The following is a 19866-nucleotide window of genomic DNA, read 5'->3' as shown; positions in this document are numbered from 1 at the left end:
TTAGGTTTCTTGACCTAGTTGTAATAGGGTTTTGAATTAGAGATATTCATAGATATCCGATTCTGATTCTATGTCTTGCAATCATCTATATAAAGAGGCCCCTATTATCAATGAAAGCACGACTCAATTCTCTCCCAATTCAGTTTTCCTTAAACACGTTATCAGCACGAAGCTCTAACCCTGAAACCCTAAATTCGTAGCCTTCAAATCCCAGAAACCTCCGCCGCCCACCTTGAAGCCCCAAATCCCAGGAGTCCAGAACCGGCGGCGCCACACCCAGAATCGGCAGGAAAAACACCGAACAGGCCTCCAGAAGAAGCAGAATATCCCCTGCTCGGTTTGACTTTTTCCAGTCCACCTCCGACAACCATCTTTCACCACCAGCGCGCCTTAATTCCAGATTCCAGGAACCGGAATCCTCTTTCCCGGAACAGGCCGTTTAGTCCTTGAACCGGCCAGAAGTACAGGCTGCACCTTGAACCGGCAGAGAGAAGAAAAAGAAAAAAAAAAAAAAGAGAAGAAAGAAGCAGGCGGCCCAGCCCAGAAGAAGAAAGAAAGAAGCCCAGAAGAAGGCCCACTGACGTAGCCCAGAAACAGGCCCACTGACGCAGCCCAGAAGCAAGCCCACTGCCATGTCAGTAGCCACGTCAGCAGTTCGGTGCCACATCAGCTTCGGCCATTTTTTTCAGTCAAATTTTCCGGCGACCTATTTCGAGGTAATTTTTACTAAAAGTTCCCGTTTTCGAGTTTTTATTCATTTTTTCTCGAGGACTTGCAAACTCCCTTCTTCTACCCCCCTTTCTTCATCAAAGGGGAGACCAAATTAAGCTGAACTGTGGGGGTTCGTGCTCACTCCAAGCTTGGAGCTTGTTGAGATCTCCAAACTTAGAGTTTGTAGAGATTTTATGATCGACCACTTACGTCATTGTTTCGATCTAATCCAATAACTCTTGGAATTGAATTTCTTGGAAGCCATTACGCTCAGAAATTCCTAATTTCTTGGGAGCGATTATGCTCAGAAATTTTATATGTTTTCATGGTAGCTTTTTCCGCTCCGAAACTAACCATTTTTCTTGTTCTCTTTCAGGATGAGTAACCTGAACAAATTGGACTTTTCTCCATTGGGAACAACTGGCTTTGGATATCATACGTGGGTTGGTGATGTCCGCCAGCATCTCAAGGCCGATGGAATCCTGGATACGATTCTCGAGCCTAGCCAGGACGTGCTAACTGTTGAGCAAGCTCAAGTTTTCGAAGCAAATAGAGCAGCGTTAGAGGCAAATAAGGCGAAAACCATCATCCTAATGACCCGTCATATGGATGATTCGCACCAGTACGAGTGTATGAATAAAGAAGACCCCAGAAGGCTATGGGTCTCACTCGAAGAAAGATTTGGCAATGTCCGTGACTCCCTGCTTCCTGACCTGGAAGTGAGATGACATAGCCTCCGCTTCTATGATTTCAAGTCAGTTCTTGACTACAACTCGGAAGCACTTCGCATTAAATCCTTAATGGAATTCTGTGGTAAAGAGATCACATATGCGATGTTGATTGAGAAGACTCTTTTTACCTTCCTCGTCTTTGCATTGATGGTTGCTAAGAACTATTGAATCGATGTTACTGCAGGACGGATCACAAGGTTTCATGAGCTCATTGGAGCTATGAATGTTGCTGAAAAACATGACAACATCCTTGTGAAGAACTATAATTCGAGATCCGTGGAAACATAACATATTCTGGAATCCAATTATAGTCACGCCTCCTAAGAGAGGGCGCCAAGAGCGAAACCCTAATCGTAGGGATAGTTCTGGACGTTCTGGTCCATATAATCGCTCTATTTGGGAAGGTACGTAACCGCAAAAATAGGTGAAAACGGAACCGAAGAGGTGAACGTGGAAAGAGAGAAGGAGGCAACGCCTCTGGCCATGTTGGTGGCGTCACCAACACTAAGAGCCATCTAAATGACGCTTTCAAAGTGCCTCAATAAATGGAGTTTGAGCAAAGAGATGTATGTTCTCGATGTGGAGTATCCGGTCATTGGGCACACATTTCTAGAGCTCGTGAAGAAATTGTCACCGCCTACAAAGCATATTGTGAAGCAAAAGAAGCTCACTATGTGGAACAAGAAGATCAAGAAGATGATCTAGAGTGAAGGGTTGAAGACTACAAATCTGGCTGGGATCAATAGATCTCCAATTCTGTTTAAGTCTTTATTTTTCCAAGAGATGTATAATAGGCAATTGCCATATACTTTGTAGTAAATGTCATTGGTTTAGTTTTTCTTCACATAGGCTCATCCAAAATAAGTGGTACTTAAGCGAGCTTTGCTCCACCGACATCTCTCTACTCATCTGGTCATATTTATTTTGGAGTTACCGAAAGAAGTCAAACGACTACCTTTGTTCTGCATTAGCTAGCATTTGGATTCGATTCTCCTAATGGTTAAGAGACAATGATGTACTCCATTGGCTTATGAACCAAATTTTGAGTTCTTTTCATTATGGCTCCATTTTGATTCTGAGCATATTACTTTGTGACTACGATGGCTGGGCCATCAGTATTAGTTCAAGGACATGGAATAGCTCAAGTTCCCTTTGCCAAATGGCACCTTGATTAATGTCGTAAAAGCTCTCTACGCTCCTAGGGCCAAACACACCGTATTGAGCTATTCAACCCAATGGATTCCATGCCAAAACGCATGTAGAGAACAGAAATGAGTTCCTTTGCAATACCTCTAATGATTGCGAATAAAGGCGCATCTTAGAAGTTTATATGTCTCTCTAGTGGACTCTATGTCACTATTTGAGCTATTAAATCCAATAAAGTTATGAGAGAAGATCTCTTGGATTTAGACACATATTGGTTTTGTCAAGACATGATAGGTCATCCTAGTCATGATATGATGATCCGTTTACTAAAGACTTCACACGGACATCCATTCTCTCGAGCGAAACGAAGCATGAATCAAAAGTTGATTCCTGGACTAAGTGTGACAGCCGCCGCAGCCTCTAGCGTCGTCGTCGTCCGCCACCAGCCTAGGGCTGGTGCAGTCCCTATCCATGACGCCATGGATGGCGTCCATCATGGTGATGGCGCCCCTGGTGATGCTGCAATCACCAACTTTGCTTCAAATAGCGTTTCAGACGCTCGGGCCCAACCACAATCCTCATTGGTTGCTTGTAAGGCTTATCGCTCAATTTACAAAGCCTGTTCCTTGGGGAAATTAGGACTGAGACCGTCCTATGCGAAGGAAATGAACATACTCACTAGTTCAACCAACTTGCAGACGTTTAAATATCTCATGATGTTGGTTGACAAACAAACACGCTAGTCACGTATTGTGCTATTGTCCACTTGTAATGCTGCTTATGCGACACTCCTAACACATATCATATGACAACGGGCTCACTTCCCTGATCATCCTATTCAGTCAATTGGATTTGACATTGCTAGAGAGTTTACATCGAAGACTTTCGATGGTTATTGCATTGGGACTGATTTTGGACATGTACTTACATGAGCATTTGCCAAAGCATAATTAGCTATAATGAGCCACGCTCATGCTACCGCCAACGGAGTGACCTACAGAAACACAACCAAGCAGGCTACCGCCTGAGCCCCGGCTCACCCCCAGAGCACTGCTGACGCGCCGCGCCAAGATAGCATCAGAAGCTCCAGAAACTGGGAACTGAAGCACATCAGTCCCACATCGAAAACATGGAAGAGGTCAGTCTCTTCCCCACCTATAAAAGGTTTTATCCTCTCTCCTCATTAATTACGCATTTACTACTTACCTATTGTTATTCTGTCAACACAAATACATTGACTAACTTAGGCATCGGAGAAGAGAAGACCGCCCAACGCGGTCTCCCTCTGGCGCCCTTTGTATTTCACTTGACAAGTAGCGGAGGTATCGATTACATCACAAGTAGCGGTCCGCCCTTCGGATCAGCGTTAACTAAGGTTTAGCCACCGCTAAACCTTAGATATTAACATTGGCGCCGTCTGTGGGAATCCTTGAACAAAAGGCCATCCCACCACAACAATCACCATGACTAACGGTAGTGGCGGAAACCCTGAAGAGCAGGCGGACCAATCCGCCAATCCCCATCCCATCAACCCAGCGGTTAACGTTAACCGTGCACTATTCAGCACGTTGGTCAACCCTAGTATGGAACCTCAAATTACTCCCCAGGTCCTGCCAACTCAGACCACAGCGGAGGCTCGGCCAGGCGGCAGTCGCCCCCAGACCAGGATCTCGCCGCTCTGTATGAGCTAGCACTGGCGGACCTTCACAAAGCAAACAAGGAGCGTGAGCAGGAGCGCAGAGAAGGCTGAGGCCCAAAAGCAGGTGGCCACGCTGATGTCAAGGTTTGACGAGCTAAAGAAGGTGCTGGAGGCAAACGCCAACCTAGCGCAGAGCGAGCAATCGCGGAGCACCAAGCGCAATCGACCCAATACCGGCAGATTGGTACCAGCACCAATCATGCAGATGCAGGTACCGCTGAACCCACCAGAACTGTTGGGAATGGGCCCACCCCCTACCTCGACTAATGTTGGAGCAGGAAGCGGAGTCACAGCCGCATACCAACCGCTCGGCAGCTAGGGCTAGAACTGAAGGTAATCCACCTGCCCCCAGGCGGGAGCTGGCTCAGCGGAACCTCCAGGCGGGGCCCGCTGGCGACGTAACAGCCCTAATCCTGGAAAGGATGCAACAATTAGAGCAAAGGCTAATCCGGGGGGAGGCAGGCGCCCCAACACCAATACCAAATCCGCTATTTGCGTCCAGACCAGGGCCATTCACCGCCAGGATCCTGCAGGCCGTCAGACCAGTACATGCAAAAACGCCAAAGATGCCACATTACAGCGGCATGACTGGACCTTTCGTCCACATGGACACCTTCAAAAAAGTCACTAACAACAAGGGATTTGATGACGCCACCCTCTACCACTTGTTCAGCGAAACGTTAGATAGTGAGGCAATGAGCTGGTTCTTTAAATGCCCGCCAGGATCCATCGACTCATTCCATGCACTGTCAAACACTTTCCTTTCTCGGTTCATCCTGTTGGCCGCCGGACATCACAACACAACTCAATTGTTCAATGTCAAGCAGGGCGCAGAGGAAACAATGAAGGCATTCGTCACCAGGTGGCGAGCGGCGGCATCTCAATGCCGCGATCTTGATAAAACAATGGCATTAGCAGCCTTTAAGCAGGGACTCCTAAAGGGACCATTTCTCTATCATCTCAATTACAATCATCCAAATGCTGCATATGACCATGTCATGAGCGAGGCCGTCATCCATGCACAGGCAGAATTCATCACATATGGAGAAACCCCCCCATCACCGCCAACACCAGCAAAGTCCACCCAGCCCTCCTCCAGCCATCAGGAGACTACTAACAAAACCTCTGCTACGCCGCCAACCGATAAAAAGAGAGAGTGGCAACAGGGAAACTACCAGAGCAAGCGGCAAAAGGACCAACATTACCACAAGGGCAACCGCTCATCCCACGGAGAGAACCGTAACAAACAATCGGAGTCCTCCCAGCGGTACGCTGTGTTTACAATCCTCACAGCCTCGTATGAAGAGATATACGACCAGTGCAAAGACTAGATCCCACCGCCACCCCCAAGAAAGTACCCGAGAGTGGGAAAACCAAGAAACACCGGCAGGTGGTGTAAATACCACAAGGACAGCGGTCACAACACCAACAATTGCAACGCTCTCAAAACGGCAATCGAGACTTTATACCGTGATGGTAAGTTGGAACAGTTCGAGGTGCATCCGCCGCCACCTGTGGTCGCCAACATCGAGCCCATGCGCCGCATCAACACCATCGACGGCGGTGCTCCAATCACTAACATGTCTCATAGGGCAAGAAAGTGCTATGCTCGCACTAACCACCCCAAAGAAATTTGCAACATCCGCTATGAGAGATCCACCAAGCTCCCAAAATTTGGGTGGGAACCCATCACCTTCTCGGAAGAGGGGAACGCGGTGTACATCTGCCCCACAACGATCCATTCTTGATCGACACCATGCTCGACAAATGGTCAGTGGGAAGGGTCCTTATCGACAGCGGATCCGCTGTCAATGTCATCTTCAATGGCTACTACAACCAACTCCAGCGGAATAGAAAATTACCCCAGGACCATGAGCCACTGCTTAGCTTCTCCGATGACGTCACACAACCGCTCGGTTCTGACTACATGTGCCTAGTCATCGGCGCTAGTCCATGCACGGCGGAGATACATACGGAGTTCATCGTTGTCGATTGCTTCAGCTCATACAATGCCATCATTGGTCGACCGGCGCTCAACAAACTCAAGTGCATCATAGCCGGATACATGCTTCTCATGAAGTTCCCTACACCCAATGGGACAGGCTATGTCAAGGGAAGTTAGCAACTGGCACGAGAGTGTTATTCAACGATTGTGGCACGGTCGACGCGCCGCCATGAGATCCTAATTGTAGGAAACCATGCACCAACACCAAACATTTTTGAGGACCCTAGGGATGACGAGGACAAATATGTAAAAAAGGAGCCTGTCAACTCAGAAACATCCTTGAAGAGTACCTCCGACAAACACCCTGAGCAGACAGTTCGCATCGGCGCTCAGCTAAGCCCAGAGATAGCGGCAGAACTCACTCAGTTTCTACGTGACAACGCCGCCGTCTTCGCATGGTCATACGCTGATATGCCGGGCATCTCCCCTGAGATCATCACACACAAATTAAGTATCAAACCATCCTTCTATCCGGTCAAGCAGCGGCGAAGGGCCTTCGACGAAGAGAGATATCGTGCAATAGGGGAAGAGGTCGCCAAGCTTCAGGGCATTGGATTCATCCACCAAGTCAATTACCCTCAGTGGATTTCCAACCTGGTCATGGTCAAGAAGCCTAGCGGAAAGTGGCAGATGTGTGTCCCATTCAAAGATCTTAACAAGGCATGTCCCAAGGATAGCTTCCCGCTACCCAGCATTGATCAACTGGTCGATGCAACCGCTGGACATGAGCTGCTTAGCATGTTGGACGCCTTCTCCGGCTATAATCAGATCAAGATGCACCCTGGCGACCAGGAATGCACCACCTTCACCATCGACAAAGGCCTATATTGTTACAATGTCATGCCTTTCGGTTTGAAGAACGCCGGTGCAACGTATTAGCGGTTGATGAATGCCATGTTCGCTGAGCATCTCGGCAAAATAATAGAGGTATACGTGGACGACATGTTGGTCAAAAGCATCAAAGCTAGCGGACACGTGGCGAATCTCAGAATCATATTCGCCATTCTCTTGGTTTATGGTATGCGTCTCAACCCAGACAAATGTTTCTTTGGCGTCACCGCTAGCAAATTTCTGGGCTACATCGTCAGTGAACGGGGCATAGAGGCCAATCCTGACAAGGTGCAAGCCATCCTCAACATGAAGGCTCCGGAATGGAAAGTGCACATTCAGAGCCTCCAAGGCAAGCTAACCGCCCTTTCTCGGTTCATCTCGAGGCTCACTGACAGATGCCTCCCATTTTTCAAAGTTCTGAAGACGACCCACAAGAAAGAAATTGACTGGACCCCGGACTGTGAGGCTGCGTTCCAGAGCTTGAAAGAGTACTTGGCGGCAGTCCCACTTCTTTCCATCCCTGTACAAGGGGAGATACTGTACATCTACTTGGCGGTATCACCATTAGCGGTAAGCTGCGCTATTGTACGACGATAAGGCCAGGAGGAGCTCCTAGTTTTCTACGCCGGCAGAGGCATGAACGGGGCTGAAACAAGGTATACCCCCGTCGAGCAGCTCGCTCTCGCACTCATTGTCACTGCCAGATGCCTCCGTCAATACTTTCAGGCCCACACAATTCATGTCTTAACAAACCAACCGCTAAGGCAGGTAATGCAAAACCCTGAGCACTCGGGGTGCCTCAGCAAGTGGGCCATCGAGCTCAGCGAGTTCAACATTGACTACAAGCCAAGAACCGCCATGAAAGGCCAGGCGGTGGCAGACTTCATCTCCGAGCTCATCGAACGTCAGGATGAACCCAACCCAAGGGCAGAGGCCAGCGTAGAAATAGTACCCGCTGAGGAACCAGCCCTCCAGCAGCAGTCAGACTGGAACCTACACGTGGACGGCTCCGCTTGCACCAAGGCCTGCAGTGCTGGAGTCATCTTAATGGGACCAGGGGGGGCTAAACTTAGAATACGCGTTAAAGTTCAATTTTAAAGCCTCAAACAACATGGCGGAGTATGAAGCACTCATTGCCGGCCTACTCCTCTCCATCGACTCGGGGGCTGACAACGTCAAGATATTCAGCGAATCCCAGCCAGTCGTTAACCAAGTCAATGACAGTTTCCAGGCCAAGGACCAGCAGTTGGCGACATACTTGGGATAAGTCAAGACGCTTGTCAAACAATTCAAATTTCACACCATCACACAGATCCCCAGGGAAAAGAACGTCAAGGCTGATTCACTGGCAAGGCTAGCAACCGCTCAGCCACACCAAAGTCCAGCAGACACAAGGGTGGAATGCCTTGACAAGCCAAGCATCACCAGCTGGATGGATGAAATCATTGAATACAAGCTCAACGGAACGCTGCCTGCTGACAAGGTCGAAGCACGACAACTCAAGCGGAGAGCAACCCGCTATAACATCCAGAGTGGCAAGCTTTACCGCCAAGGATTCACCCACCCCAACCTCCGGTGTCTGACCCCAAAGGAGGGAAAGGTCGTTCTTGCAACAATACACGCCAGGGAATGTGGAAACCACTCAGGCGCTAGGTCCCTAGCCAATCGTATAATGCGACAAGGCTACTTCTGGCCCACGCTCGACGACGACGCAAGAAAGGTGTCAAGGTTTTGCCACAAATGTCAACAATATGCTGACCTCCCCCATGCCCCGGCAGAACCCTTGTCAATCATTATCGGCCCATGGATCCACTCCACGTGGGGCCTGGACTTGCTTGGAAAATTCCCAACCGCCAAGAATTAGTTCAAGTACATCATTGTCGCCATCAACTACAATAGTAAGTGGATAGAGGCGAAACCGCTGACCGCAATAACTACCGCCAAGGTAACTCACTTCCTCTGGAAGAACATCTACTGCCGCTAGGGCGTCCCCCACACAATCATCACAGACAATGGCACACAGTTCAATAACAAGGAACTCATATCTTTCACCGCTAACCTGGGCACCAAGATGAGTTTTGCATCTGTCGCTCACCCCCAAACTAACGGCCAAGTCGAAGCAGCAAACAAGATAATCAAGAAGCTGTTAAAAAAGAAACTCGATGACGCTAAGGGTTTATGGGCGGAAAAGCTGCCGGAAGTTTTGTGGGCCATCAGGACTACCCCAACTTCCGCCACCGGTGAAACACCATTATGTATGATGTTCGGCACTGAGGCCGTCCTACCCATTGAGGTCACCCAACCTACCGCTAGGGTCGAGGGCTACTGCTCCGAGACCAAAGTCGAAGGCGTCAACCTCGACAAGGACCTCCTCGAAGAGAAACGCCACAAGGCCCATTTGCACAACTTGCAAAACAAGCAATGGGTATTGCGTTTCTACAACGCCAGGGTCAAGGCCCGGAACCTCCAACTGGGAGACTGGCACTAGGCCAATAACCTCAATATACAACACTTTTTACACAACGAAAAAAAAAAATTTGTTGTGTGATGATGAAAAGTCAATCACACAACATGACTAAGAACCATACGTTGTATAAGGCCATAAAAATTTTGATGTTTTCATGGAGAAGGTGATTCCACAACGCTGGCAAGAGTATTCTGTTGTGTGAAAGATTAAAAAAAAGGGTGGGAGATTTCCCGCCTAGCTTGACACAAATTTGTGTCCAAATATGTACTACATTGTACAACATCATGGTTATACCTGTTGTGTGATACTAGGTTGCAATTTATCATACAACAGTTTTTGACTTGTGTTGTATGATTAAATTAGATATTATTGGCAATTCTGGATGTACCCCCAAATGCTACTCCTTCTACCCCAAAATGTACAATTTCGGAGAACTTATATAGGTCATGGTTTGAGGATCCCACAACGTAAAAACCTTATTTCTGTTGTCTGAATGAAACTTGTTTATAGTAGCACCAAAACCATTGTACATAAGCACGGCTGCGCGGGAACTTTCCCTCCTTGGAACCTAAGCTGAAATTTAAGTTATAGACAATCTGACAACATATTGGGATGTGTTTGACTTTGTTGTGTGATTCATTTAATTTTGGTTGTTTGAGTTTTTTATTTTTTGAAAGGAACTGTGTGATTTTTTGGCACAACGTAGCTACAGACCCAATTCGTCTCACACTTAAGAAATTTTCACTGATACATTTTTCGAAACAGAAACCAAAACTCGATACTTAGCTCGCTCTCTCAAACCATGAACTCTTCTCTCTTCTTCGCAGCACACAGCATAATTTCTCTCTTCTGAGTCTCAAACCAAAATCATCGAACTCAAATTCCAGGTCCTAATCCAGCATCAATCTCTTCTAATCCAATATCGAACTGAAAACCCAGAAAAATCTCGCCCATCTTGCCTTGCAAACATAGAAAACCTCATTCTAGCCAAAGCATCTCAGTCTCAATCCGTATCGTGGTCTCAGTCTCAATCCATATCATGTTGCTGGTAAGCCCCTCGGTTAAGTGTTAATGGATTTAGGGTGTTTTTCGATTAAGTGTTCTGCTCAATTTTCCTGGGCGATTGCATTAGGCGGCGGTGCAGGGGGTTTAGACAGAGGCGCTCTCCCTCTCCCCTTGAAGGTCGACGGCGCTCGCTCTCGTCGACAGGTGACGGCTCAGTCCCTCTCTCAAATCAAGAACTCGATCTGCTCCTCTCTCTCAGATTCGATCAAAAGCTATCTGGGTTTTTACTTATTGTTCTTTTGGCTAAAATAATCTACTAGTAATTGTTCTTTTTCTTGTTTCTTGATTTTGTTTTTATGCTCTTGCGTGTCGGCAGATCTAAATTTTGAAGGTAGAATGAAACTTTTCAAAAAAGAACGTTTCTTTTCATGATCATTGGCATATCAGAAACTATATTTCAAATTCTTAACACCGGATAAGTTGTGGTGGCTCTGTATTGTTGTTGCAGTTTTCATCCATCAGTTTTATTGAAATTTTGATTATTGTGATTAAGTTGGATTTAATTGAATTTGTTGTCTGGTATCCAGTTTGTTGAAAGGCTAACTTATTATTCAATATTTCCTGGTGTATTTTCAGAGCGATTTGGGGATGGTGATACTTCTCAAATTGGTCTAGATTTTGATGAGGTAATTTTTTGTACCATCTTTGAACGAAAATCAAGTTGATAAAACTTTAGTTATAATTGGTTAAAAAAGTCTGAACGTCCACCAAGTTAGCTAGTGCCTTTACTGAATTACATGCCTTTTCTGAGAAGAAGAACCAAAACCCTTTGTGATTTCATCAGTCCATAAACGATATAGTAATTAAGTTGGTTTTTGGGTTTTTGTTTTTGATGAAACTGGGTTACATTGCTATAAGAAATTGACCCTCTTTGTGATTTTTGCAGTGTTCTATTAATGCTCTTTAGTGCTTGGACGAGGTGAATAATTTCTTTCTCTATTTTGGTTTTGCTTCTGATGTGGTTTCATAAACAATGCGAAAAATTTGATAGGATTGAATGTTTTATTGCAATATGTTGAGGTTCCGAACCCATTTTTGATAGGATGATGTTTCGCATGTATTGGGGATTTGGGGCTGGGGTGGAATTGGAAAAGCAGCGATTGCATATATGTGTGGGTTCCGATAATTAAACATGATCTGCTAGTTTCTAGTCTTCGTAGTAAATAAGTAGGAAGTACTGAACTACATGGTGCCTAAATTGAATGCTTCTTTCACATTTAGTGATACTAATTGATATGCCATTGTCTATATTTTGCAGTGTTAATGAATTGATGCATCTTGATTCAAGTTTACAACTGGAAGTCTATTCGATTTGTCTATTGTCTAGAATCTCTTCTTTTTTGCTTCTTGGGGCTTCCTATTTGCTGATTTCGGTGAGTAGTTGGTGTTCTATTTTGTATTGGAATGATATTCTTTTTGTTTTGATTTTGGTGGATTCAGGTCTGATCATTTTTTTTTAACTTTGTTTCTGCTTTTGTTGTTCATTCTCTTCCCGTTGCTGTTGTTGCTTTCTGGTTTTGTTGTTTGCTCTGCATGCATCGATTGGCTCTTCTTTGCCTATTTGGGTGAGTTGCTTTCTATTTTTTTCTTTTTACTCTTGAATTTGTTTTTAGCCTTTTTAGTTCTTCATATTTTTTGTTTGAAACCTTTTGAGTTTGGTTATTTACATAAGGGGTTTGTGTTACATGCATATGGTGCATGTTTGAGCTGAGAATAAATTAGAAGGTCAAAATGTACAGCTAGCGCGTAATCTGCATATATATATATATATATATATATATATATATATATATATATATATATTGCAAATCTGTGGAGATGTTGAACCCCCTATATATGTATACATATGATTGGGTAAGCTAGAATTACTAACCGTCTTGCTATATAATATGATAAATATGTGGGTGGAATGAAGACATAAATTACATATGTCAAATCGAGCAGGCAAAGACACCCGGATTAGATGAGCTGAGTTATGACTTTGTAACTTTCGGTGATGCCTATTTGAAATTGCAGAATGGTTGAATCATTTGTTAATTGATGTTTTAGTTCCCATGCCTTTTTAGTTCCATATTCTGGTTGTGGATGATAGCATCATACATAGGAAGGTCATTGAAAAGCTACATAATATTTATTGCTCTAAAGGTAGCTAGATGTCTGTGAATGAGTCACTGAAAGAATAATTGGATTTTGTTTTGCAGTGATTGCTTTTGACAGTGGAATCGGGGCTTTAAGATAATGGGTGAGTGTTTTTGCTATTAGTTGTGTTTCTGTTGCACCTATTTTTTATCTATTGAGGATATTGCAGTGCAGCTGTTGTTTAGTCTCTTGAAATTGGGGTTCGTCTGATTCTTTGTGTGGTTGTAGTCCTTGTTGTTGATAGGTTTCTAAGTTTGGTTGTCTTCCATGTTCACAACATATTTACCATATTTCAATGCTGAAAGGCAGAAGAAAGGTCGGAGTTCAATCTTGTGGAAAAATTTGGCAGTAAGTTTCACCTAATTAGTATATTTTTGTCTTGAAAATACTGGATTTGGTTCATTTTTTGACTTGTTTACACATCGTTTGTTTTTAAGGTATTCCTCCCCAACCCAGTAACAAGGAGTGCGGGTACTTTGTCATGCGTTACATGAGAGACATCATTGAGGATAAAGACTTGACATTGTTTCCAAGAAAGGTACAAGTGGAGTTTATAAATGTAGTCACTTTAACTTGGTTTATATTGACTCTTTTATGTTCATGCCTCACTTTCATATAATAAATTGATTCAGTGGGAGAGGAGAGGCAACAGTCAATATACCCAAGCAGACATAGATATGATGCGAAATGAATGGGCAAAGTATGTCGTGAAGGCGTATGTGTAGGAGCTAAAGGAAAGCATAAAAGGAAGTAGGTTGTTGGTGAAGGAAAACATCATTTTTGTGCTTCTCTGCTGGTACAATATTCATGCACTGTGTGGCATGTTTTGTAACAAATAGTTTGTATTTGTATCAGCTTTTGATGTCCCAAGTAGATGGGCATGCATTTGAATGCTTTTCTTCTTTCAATGTTGTCTTGGATGATTGGGAAATCCTCCCTTTTAAAGTTTGAATGCTTTTCTTCAAATAGTATGAGTTGGATTACTGATCATTTCATGGATTCCAGTGTCTTTTCTTTACAATTAGTCATTGTTCATTAGGTAAAATCGAGCATTATTATCAATGCACAAAATCGAGAAAAGACGATTATCACACAACATAATTTCTAATGTTAATAATGTTGTCTGAAGTAACAATTTGGATGTTCACACAATGAATCCTTGTATAACATGCAACGGTTCTAACAAACATAAGTTGTCTGATTTACAATAGCACAACTGTAATAACTAGAATACGTTATCTAAAACTAACACACAACAATAAAATTTCTAAAAGTGAAGTGTGAGGATAACTCATACAACAGATAAAATAAAATGCAGTTGTCTGATTGCCTTTCAGACAACGGCTCGGAAACAACTTTCGTTGTGTGAATGATGCCAATGACATGTGCAGCATGACTGCGCGGCAACTATGGCTGTCATCTGCCGAGAGAAGGCACAACAGTTTTAACCAAATAAGTGTTGACTGTTTGTGATTCACACAACGGGTTTCCACCGTTGTGTGATTTTTAATCACACAACGCTCCGATACACAACGGAAATCGTCCAAATCACACAACGAATTTGGTCCGTTGTCTGTTCGCTTTTTTGGCCTAGTGTGGGTAATGAAGGAAGTCATTCCACCGCCAACGGTACTCCGCCCAACTTGGGAAGGACCATACAAAATAGTGGAAGTCGTTAGCCCCGGCACCTTCTACTTAATGGACAAGGACGGCATCACAACGACCCATCATTGGAATACCGAACACCTTCTGTATTACTACAAATAGTCATACCGCTACCCAAGAGCATCTTGACTTAGCTAAATTTTTGTTCAATATTTAGCTAAGGGAAGCTACCCAACGGGTACAACCCCACTTTTGTAAACGCTGATATGTCAGCTATCAATGAAACGAGGAATTATTCAAACCATTGTCACCAAGTCCAGCACAAAAGTTAACTGGCAACGCCAACAACATTCGGCGGACCACATCTGCTACATCGTGCACTTGGAACAATTTTAATTCCTTTAATGTTTCATTGATCAACAAAAGCAACGTCAAAACTCTAGCGGTCCATCAACATTCAAACAACGCAATCACACTATCAAGCAACATACTTGGCAAAATTTCAGAAGCAAATAACCATACTTCTGATTCTTCAGCGGTTACCATTTCCGTTCCGGGCTCTGTCTCCGCGCCGAGTTCTGGCTAACGCTCGGTGAGTTCAGCAATGAAGTCCGCCACCGCCTGGCCCTTCATGGCGGTTCTTGGTTTGTAATCAATGTCGAACTCGCTGAGCTCAATGGCCCACTTGCTGAGGCGCCCCGAATGTTCAGGGTTCTGCATTACCTGCCTTAGCGGTTAATTGGTTAACACATGGATTGTGTGGGCCTGAAAGTATTGGCGGATCGAGGTGCCTGGGGGCAACGATGAGTGCGAGAGCAAGTTGCTCTAAGGGAGGGTATCTTGTTTCTGCTCCGTTCATGCCCCTGCCGGCGTAGAATACTGGGAGTTCCTCCTAGCCCTCACGCCGGATAATGGCGCAGCTTACCGCTGATATTGATACCGCTAGGTATATGTACAGTGTTTCTCCCTGCACAGGAACGGAAAGGAGTGGGATTGCCGCCAGGTATTCTTTCAAGCCCTGGAACGCCGCCTGACACTCTGGGTTCCAGTCGATGACTTTCTTGTGAGTCGTTTTGAGGATTTTGAAAAATGGGGCACACCTATCAGTGAGTCTGGAGATGAATCGAGAAAGGGCGGTTAACTTGCCCTGGAGGCACTGGACGTGTACCTTATACTCAGGGTCCTCCAGGTTGAGGATGGCTTGTACCTTGTCCGGGTTAGCTTCGATGCCTCGTTCGCTGACGATATAACCCAGAAACTTGCTGGCGGTGACGCCAAAGAAACACTTTTCTGGATTGAGGCGCATACCATAGGCCAGGAGAATGGTTACTATGATCTTGAGGTTTGCCACATGTCCGCTGGCCTTTATGCTCTTGACCAGCATGTCGTCCACGTAGACCTCGATTATTTTTCCGAGATGTTCCGCGAACATGGTGTTCATCAGTCGTTGATAAGTTGCACCGGCGTTCTTCAGACCGAAATGCATAACATTGTAGCAGTAGAGGCCCTTGTCGGTGGTGAAGGTGGTGCACTCCTGGTCGCTGGGATGCATCTTGATCTGATTATAGCCGGAGAAAGCGTCCATCATGCTAAGGAGCTCATGCCCGGCGGTTGTATCAACCAGTTGATCAATGCGGGGTAGCGGGAAACTATCCTTTGGGCATCCCTTGTTGAGATTTTTGAAGTCGATACACATCCGCCACTTTCCGCTGGGCTTTTTGACCATAACCAAGTTGGAAATCCACTGTGGATAGATGACTTGGTGGATGAACCCAATGCCTTGGAGCTTGGCAACCTCCTCTCCTATTGCCCGGTAATTTTCCTCATCAAAGGCCCTCCGCTTCTGTTTGATGGGATAAAAGGATGGTTTGATGGTCAACTTGTGTGTGATGATTTCAGGAGAGATACCTGGCATGTCTGCGTATGACCATGCAAAGACGGCAGCATTGTCACGTAGGAATTGAGTGAGTTCCGCCGCCACCTCTGGGTCTAGTTGGGCGCTTATGCTGACTGTCCGCTTAGGGTGCTCGTCAGAGATGCAAACAACCTTCAACGACGTTTCCGGGTTGACCGGCTCCTTCTTTACATACTTCTTCTCCTCATCTCTAGGATCCTCAAAGATATTTGGTGGCGGTGCCTGATTACCCACCGTCAGGATTTCATGGCGGCGCGTTGACCGCGCTATAGTGGTTGAATAGCATTCTCATGCCAACTGCTGACTTCCCCTCACACAGCCCGTGCCGTTGGGTGTGGGGAACTTCATGAGAAGCATGTATCCGGCGATGACGCACTTGAGCTTGTTGAGTGCCGGTCGTCCAATGATGGCGTTGTACGAGCTGAAACAATCGACGACTATGAACTCTGTATGTACCTCCGCCATGCATGGACTGGTGCCAATAGTCAACCGCATGTAGTCGGAACCCAGCGGTTATGTGACGTCGCCGGAGAAGCTGAGCAGTGGCTCGTGATCCTGGAGTAATTTCCTGTTCCGCTTGAGGTGGTTGTAGCAACCGTTGAAGATGACGTTGACAAAGGACCCGCTATCCACCAGGATTCTCCCCACTGAAAATCTGCCAAGAATGGCGTCGACCAAGAATGGGTCGTCATGGGGTAAATGCACTCCGCGCTCCTCCTCCTCTGAGAAGGTAATAGGTTTCCAACCTGACCTTGGGAGTTTGGCGGATCTATCGTAGCGGATGTTGCAGACTTCCTTTGGGTGACTAGCGCGTGCATAGCGCTTCCTTGCCCTGTGAGACATGCTAGTGATTGGAGCACCGCCGTCGATGGTGTTGATGCGGCCCAAGGTCTCAATGTTTGCGATCACAAGTGGCGGTTGGCGCACCTTAAACTGCTTCATCTTGCCGTCACGGTACAAGGTCTCAATGGCCGTTTTGAGAGCATTGTAGCTGTTGGTATTATGACCGTTGTCCTCATGGTATTTACACCACTTGCCGGTGTTTCTTGGTTTTCCTGTTTTTGGGTATCTTGGTGGGGGTGGCGGTGGGATCTGATCCTTGCACTGATTGTATATTTCCTCATACGAGGCTGTGAGGACTGTAAACACTGCATACCGCTGAGAGGACTCCGCCTGTTTGTTGCGGTTATCCCCATGGGTTGGGTAGTTGCCCTTGTTGTAGTGTTGGTCCCTCTGCCGCTTGTTCTGGTGGTGGCCCTGCTGCCACTCCCTCTTCTTGTCAGTTGGCGGCACTGAAGGGGTCTTGTTAGCGGTTTCCTGATGACTGGAGGATGGCTGTGTTGACTTTGTTGGTGTTGCTAGTGGCGGTGGGGTTTCTCCATATGTGATGAATTCCGCCTGGGCGTGAATGACCGCCTCACTCATAACGTGGTCATATGCCGCATTTGGATGATTGTAGTTGAGGTGATAGAGGAAGGCCCCTTGAGGAGTCCCTGCTTGAAGGCCGCCGATGACATTGTTTTGTCTAGGTCACGGCACTGAGATGCTGCCGCCCGCCATCTTGTGACGAATGCGTTCAGTGATTCATCTGCCCCTTGCTTGACGCTGAACAGCTGACTTGTGTTGTGATGTCCGGCGGACAATAAGATGAACAGAGAGAGGAAGGCGTGTGACAGCGCATGGAATGAGTCAATAGATCCCAGCGGACATTCGAAGAACCAGTTCATTGCTTCACCATCCAACGTTTCGCTGAACAAGTGGCACAGGGTGGCGTCGTCAAATCCCTTGTTGTTGGTGACCTTCCTGAAGGTGTCCATATGGACGAAGGGGTCAGACATGCCGCTGTAATGTGACATCTTTGGGGTTTTTGCGTATGCTGGTCTGATAGCCTGCAGAATCGCAGCGGTGAAGGGCCCAGGTCTGGAAGCGAAAAGGGATTTTGAGTTGGCGCTGGGTCCCCGACTCTGCCCGGATTAATCTCTGCTCCAGTTGTTGCATCATTTTCAGTATCTGGGCGGTTGCATTGCCGGCGGAACCAGCCTGGATATTCCGCTGGACCTGTCTACGCCTTGGCGCAGGCGGATTGCCTTCAGTCCTCGCCCTAGCCTCCGAGCGGTTGGTGTGCGGCAGTGATTCCGCCTCCTGCTCCAACATTAGTTGGGGTATGGGCGGTGGTCCCATCCCAAATAGTTCAGGTGGGTCCAGCGGTACCTGCATCTGTATGACTGGCCCTGGTATCAACGTGCCGGTGCCGGGCCGACTACGCCTGGTGCTGCGTGATTGCTCGCTCTGCGCTGGATTGGCGGTGGCTTCCAGCGTCCTCTTTAGTTAATCAAAACGTGACATCAGCGTAGCCACTTGTCTTTGGGCCTCAACCTTTTCTCTGCGCTCCTCTTCACGCTCTCTGTTTGCCTTGTGAAGGTCCGCTAGTGCCAGCTCGTACATAGTGGTGAGATCTTGGCCCGGTGGGCGGCTGCTGCTTGGATTTGCCTCACCGCCGGGGTTGGCTGGGGTGGTGAATAGTGCGCGGTTAACGTCTACCGCTGGGTCGGATGGTTGGGGAATAGCGGATTGGTCCGCCTGCTCTTCAGCGTTTCCCCCGCTACCGTTAGTCATGGTGATTGTGGTGGGATGACCTTTTGTTCAAGGGTTCCCACAGACGGCGCCAATGTTAAATCTCAAAGTCCGGCGGTAGTCAAACTTTCGTTTAACGCGGGTCCGGTGGGCGGACCGCTACTCTGTGGATCTGGTGATCTCCGGTAGCTGTCAAACGAAAGACAGGGCGTCAGAGGGAGACCGCGTTGGGCGGTCTTCACTTCTCTGATGCCTAAGTCAGTCAATGCATATAGACAGCATAACAATAAATGAGTAGTAAATGCGTAATTAATGAGGAGAGAGGAGAGAACCTTTTATAGGTGAGGAGGAGGCTGATCTTCTCCTTGTTTTCGATGTGGGACTGATGTGCTTCAGTCCCCAGCTTCAGGAGCTTCTGATGCCATCTTGGCACGGCGCGTGGCGGCGCGTCGGGGTGATCTGGGGGTGATCCGAGGCTCAGGTTGTAGCTTGCCTGGCTGTGTATCTATATGTTATTCCTTTGACGGGAATTAGTACCTCTGGCGGTACAATGAGCATAGCCCATTATAACTAATTATGCTTGTAAATGTATATGTATGTACACATGGAAAATTGGAAATGACGAGATTGTTCATTTGAATCATATTTCATACATTCATTGATTCATAGGGCTGGAATGATGGAATTGTTCATTTGCAAATGTGCAGAGTTGAAGACCTGAAAGGCTGAAAGCTATCAGTTTGCAAACTCAAAAAAATTGCCCAGTTTGCAAACTTTGAAAGCATTTGTTTTTTTTTTTTTTTTTTTTTTTTTCGGGTTGTTGTTCAATCACGATTTGGGCCCGAGCCTGGCCTGAAACCGGTCGGGTTCGGTACAGTCGGTATCAAATCCCAAAAAGTGCCTTACCGGCCCGGGATCGGGTATACCTCAAAATTGGCCCGTCCCGGCCCGTGCCCAGCCCTACTTCGAAGTCTTTGG

At 46.4% G+C, this 19866-nt stretch overlaps 1 long non-coding RNA gene across 1 annotated transcript; it reads left to right on the top strand.

Moving 5' to 3' along the window:
* The first annotated feature begins 10275 nt into the window (after positions 1 to 10275).
* On the top strand, positions 10276 to 10987 carry LOC133746332 (uncharacterized). The gene is made up of 3 exons (XR_009864067.1): positions 10276 to 10638; positions 10723 to 10799; positions 10972 to 10987. It is a non-coding gene; the product is annotated as an uncharacterized LOC133746332 (long non-coding RNA).
* Positions 10988 to 19866: the final 8879 nt, after the last annotated feature.

The sequence above is a fragment of the Rosa rugosa genome, chromosome 4 (assembly GCF_958449725.1).
Source record: "Rosa rugosa chromosome 4, drRosRugo1.1, whole genome shotgun sequence".
Classification (NCBI taxonomy): domain Eukaryota; kingdom Viridiplantae; phylum Streptophyta; class Magnoliopsida; order Rosales; family Rosaceae; genus Rosa; species Rosa rugosa.
The sequence above is the reverse complement of the archived record's forward strand: the minus strand, read 5'-3'. Positions and strand labels throughout refer to the sequence as shown.